The sequence below is a fragment of the Portunus trituberculatus genome, chromosome 19, assembly GCF_017591435.1.
Source record: "Portunus trituberculatus isolate SZX2019 chromosome 19, ASM1759143v1, whole genome shotgun sequence".
Classification (NCBI taxonomy): domain Eukaryota; kingdom Metazoa; phylum Arthropoda; class Malacostraca; order Decapoda; family Portunidae; genus Portunus; species Portunus trituberculatus.
In genome coordinates this window covers 8,505,001-8,510,000 of record NC_059273.1, presented here as the reverse complement: position 1 = coordinate 8,510,000, position 5,000 = coordinate 8,505,001, and the positions used below count along the sequence as shown (strand labels likewise).

Here is a 5,000-nt window from a genome sequence, read left to right as displayed (position 1 = left end):
TTTCAACACAATATGGGCTTTTCACGGGAATTTATCTGCTAAAGGAGCTGCTTATTTAACTGTTATTTATATTTTTTTGCCATGTTTTTAATCCCTTCAGTACCATGACGCATTTCCATATTCATTCTGCTAACTATATGGTGCTTTTATACAGCTTTGGAAACTCACGTGGGGGATTAAAATAGTGAAGACTGTGGCCATTAATCTTCTAACCTTCAGAGACCCTTCCTAATGTCAATAAAATAGTCTAATCATACACAAGTCTTTAGGTGTTCCAGTACTGAAGGAGTTAAGTGGTGGCGGATTTTTGCGTGCAATAATTCTGTATGCTGCATTAGATGGTGTTTGGAATGTGATAACTATTATTATTTGAACAGTAGAGCTTAATCTGTTGCTGCAAAGACTAGTTTTCTGACACAATGGTTGATGAATGAAACGGACTCAGTAGTCATGTTATTGCTGAGTCAATATGGAGCTTTAAAAGATTAGATAAATGTATGAATGGCGATGTTAGATGAAATTAAGTGGCTTTTCTCATACAGGGACTGCCACGTGTAGGCCTGACAACCTTTTGCAGCTTCCCTCATTTTCTTACGCCATCCCGAAAGGTTTAGTTTACCCTTATAAAACAGAAAACGAAGAGGGAGAGAGAGAGAAAATGATAAACTTTGAGTGGAGACTAAAGTATAATATAGAGAAGCCAATTTTAATATATTTTTGCTAACTCCGGCATGATTAAATGAATGGATGCGTGTAGACATGGTAGTTTCTTCCAGATTTGTCTTTGTTTTATGTTATGTTCTTATGTTCTTGAGTGCTCCGTAGCTTCACTGTCCTTCTATGTTCTTCTCTTTCTCCCTTTACACCACTCACCGCTATGAATGACCTTCCTTCACTACGCCTCTAAGTGTTATGGAGTTCATTTATAGCTAGTACGAGTATTTAACGCCTACAGGAATGATAAAGGGAAGATGTCATTGCCACCACGTACTTGTTTTCATTTTGCTTTGTGGAAGTAACTTATCATTTCGTGTGGTTCATGTACTACTACTACTACTACTACTACTACTACTACTACTACTACTACTACTACTAAAAATATTACACCGATGATTGATTTGGGAAGACCGTTGTATGTAGAAAGTCTTTGGTAACATGGAAATACCTACCGAGCCTGTGATGAAGTAATGCTGTTTTCGTTTTATTTATAAAACTCCCAGTGGCACTACGACGCTTATTCTGAAACTTTTCCTTGCTGCTGCGCCTTCACTATTTTCAAAGGGCTCTAGTTGAAGTGACGCAGTTTTTTTTAAGGGTGTTTCTGTAATTTTATGGACCTGTTAGCAAGGTTTCTGCATTATCAATAGGACAAATACTTTTTAGAATTCGGCTATTCGTCTCTTTGGTTTTTGAAAATGGACGCAGTGAGAGAGGGAAGTGTTTCTGTATGTGGAGCTACATCTTGTTGAGTTCGTGAGGTATTTTTTTTTAGTGATCTTTCAAGGTAGTTTCGGGGCGCATTTTGAAGCAGCAGTAGGGGAACATGAGGAATCTGACCTGACGTGGAGGTGTGGTTGATAGAAAAAAAGAAAGAAAAAAGAAAAAGAAAAATGTATATATCGCTCAACACCAAACAAAAAGAAGTATTATCATATTATTACATTCTTTCCCACAATCTTAAGTAATATCCGGTGGCTTCTTGCAGCTTCTTATTTTCTCGTATTCCATCTTATATTCTTAACCTCTTCAGTACAGGGACTTATTTTTATCTTGACATTTGTGTACGATTAGATAATTTTGTTGACATTAGGAAGAGTGTATGAATATCAGAGAATTAGTGACCACAGGCTTCACTATCTGAATCCCCCACATAAGTTTCTGAAGCTGTATAAAATCACTAACTAGTAAACAGAATCCATATGAAACGCGTCCTGTTACTGAAGGATATAAAGCAATGAAAGTGAGCTAAGTTTATATATATATGTATAAAAAAAAAAAAAAAAAACAATCACACTAAACCAACAAATATGACTACAACACTTCTGGCCATGACTGTACAACGTATTACAGAAAAATAAAAGAAAAGAAAAGAAAAGGGAATGGTATCAAATTATCGTCTTTATCGTCTACAGCCACTAGGAAGTAATTGGCTTGAATTCTTTACTCTCCTAATCTTGTTTTCATACGTGTCCCTCGCCCGTGTAAACAGTAGGGGTTGTGGGAGCTGGGAGGCCAACAAGTGGAGATCTGCGTGCTCATGGGGATAGAACAGAGGCAGAAGTTAATACCATATAACAATTTTTACCATGACTTTTGGGTATGATTAGACGATTTTATTGGCATTAGGAAGGGTGTATGGAGGTCAGAAAATTAATGGCCAGAGTCTTTACTATTCTAATCCTAACATATGTTTCCGAAGCTGTATAAACTCACCTAATAGTAACCACAATTATGAAAACGTGTCCTGCTACTGAAGAGATTGAGGACAGAGTGAGGTGCCTTGTGCTCCTTTCTATGGTAAAACAAAGGTATAAGATATTTTTATTTATTTCCCTCATTTTAGTCTGTAGGGGGAAGTGAATGTAATGTTTCCTGTCTTCAAATTCTGTGTGTGTGTGTGTGTGTGTGTGTGTGTGTGTGTGTGTGTGTGTGTGTGTGTGTGTGTGTGTGTGTGTCTTTTATTTTGTGTTACATAGAGTTAAGAAAAAAAAAAAAGGCAACGGGAGAAGCTGATATAACTGAAAAGATAGACAGATAGACAGATAGATAGACATAGAGATCGATAGATGGATAGACAGATGAGATAGAGAAACAGAGAAAACACAGAGATAAAAGAAAAACAGAGAGAAAGAGAGAACGAGAACATTTACCAACCTACCCATCTATACCTGCGTGCATGAATATAAAAGAACAGATAGATAGATAGACATAGATGAGGTAAAGAAAGAGAGAAAACACAGAGAAAGAGAAAACACAGAGAGAAAGAGAACATGTGCCAACCCACCCACCAACCAACCTGTGTGCATGAGTATAAGAGAATATTACATTCATTTACATATAGATTCATATTGCACAAATCGGGAGGCGGAGAGAAAGTTGTCAGTGAGCACGCGTAGCAATGGAAGCACTGCAGTAATACCAACACCACGCTGGAACTCTCGTGTGTGAGGACAGCGCCACCCATCCGACCCACGAACCGTTTTGCTAGTGTCCCTTATGAATCCAGCGATAAAATAAGCGTTCTGGACACTATGATTGTACCTACCAGAGAGAGAGAGAGAGAGAGAGAGAGAGAGAGAGACAGAGACAGAGGGAGAGGAAGAGATCTGGCATATGTTTCCGTTTCCCCTGCAGCGAAACACGTGCCCTGAGCCGCTACCCAGCTGACGGCTGAGAGAGAGAGAGAGAGAGAGAGAGAGAGAGAGAGAGAGAGAGAGAGTGGGAGGTAAGCATGTTGCCTTTATATTTCTGTATCATGATGAAAAAATAAAAACAAAATGGAAAAGGAGGCGGAGGAAGAGGAGGAATAGGAGGAGGAGGAAGAGGAGGAGGAGGAGGAGGAGGAGGAGGAGGAGGAGGAGGAGTGGTTGAAATCTTTGCTCAAGGGAGGCAGGTGGTGGGCGTATGATGAGCCTTCCTGTGTGTGTGTGTGTGTGTGTGTGTGTGTGTGTGTGTGTGTGTGTGTGTGTGGTTCGTATTTTTGTAGAAAACTTCTGTAATTGCACCTCCTCTTTGTCATTGTGTGTCTGTGTGTCTGTGTGTCTGTGTGTCTCAGGGCATCTCTTTGGTCGCCTTTCTTTCTCCAATTCTTTCTTTGTAGTTATCCTTTGCTTTGTCTGTCTGTCTGTCTGTCTTTTTGTCTGTCTATCTATCTGTCTGTCTGTCTGTCTGTCTGTCTGTCTGTCTGTCTGTCTGTCTGTCTGTCTATCTATCTATCTATCTATCTATCTATCTATCTTTCTGTCTCTCTCTCTCTCTCTCTCTCTCTCTCTCTCTCTCTCTCTCTCTCTCTCTCTCTCTCTCTCTCTCTCTCTCTCTCTCTCTCTCTCTCTCTCTCTCTCTCTCTCTCTCTCTCTCTGTCACCTCGCAATATACAAACTACATTCACCACACCTTCCTTTGTATTTCCCCTCCTTGCCTCCCTCTCTCCCTCCCTCCCTCCCTCCTTCCTTCCTTCCCTCTCCCCGTCCCTCCCTCAGCATTCTCCTCCCTTACCCTCTGTCACTCTACAACTATTCACTCTCCCTGTCTCTCTCTCTTCCTCCCTCCCTCTCTCTCCCTCTCTCTCTCTCTGTCCCTCCAAAACTGCCCTCATGAATATGGATGTTGGTTTACAGCACGTGATGGATGCATATGATTACTAAAGGTCGATGTGGATGTCAATGGTTGTGTTGATTTTGTTGTGTGGGTGTGGCGAGGGTAGTGGTGGTGGTGGTGGTGGTGGTGTGTGAGGTGTAGAGTGATGTGTTGTGGTATGTTTTTTTTGTGTTTTGTGTGTTTTGTGTGTTTGTGTTTTTGTGTGTGTGTGTGTGTGTGTGTGTGTGTGTGTGTGTGTGTGTGTGCGTGTGTGTGTGGTAAATTTTTTTGATCGATCACTCTTCTCGTCGCCACGCAACACCACACAACACCACACTTACACCACACTACACCACACCACTGCCACTATACTCCACCTCATAATCACCACACCACCACACCACCACACCAGTCACCATCACACCACAGCTTACCTTATCACCATCAAATCCACTCACCTTCACCACACACACACACACACACACACACACACACACACACACACACACACACACACACACACACACACACACATCCATCCCTCCAACTGTCCCAATATAAAAGAGAGAAAAGAAAATAAAGAGAGGAAAGGAAAAGAAAATAGAAAAGAAAGGAAAGGAAAAACAAACATCACACACACGTCTTTGCCTTCAGCACTCTCAGTGAAAAGAAAGAAAATAAAATAAAATGAAGGAAATGAAATA

The 5,000-nt window shown here is 40.8% G+C and overlaps 1 protein-coding gene across 4 annotated transcripts in view; it reads left to right on the top strand.

Annotated features, from left to right (window-relative positions):
- The window catches only part of LOC123506307, a 336,845-nt gene that overhangs the window by 109,913 nt on the left and 221,932 nt on the right, over nucleotides 1-5,000 (top strand). The window lies entirely within an intron of this gene.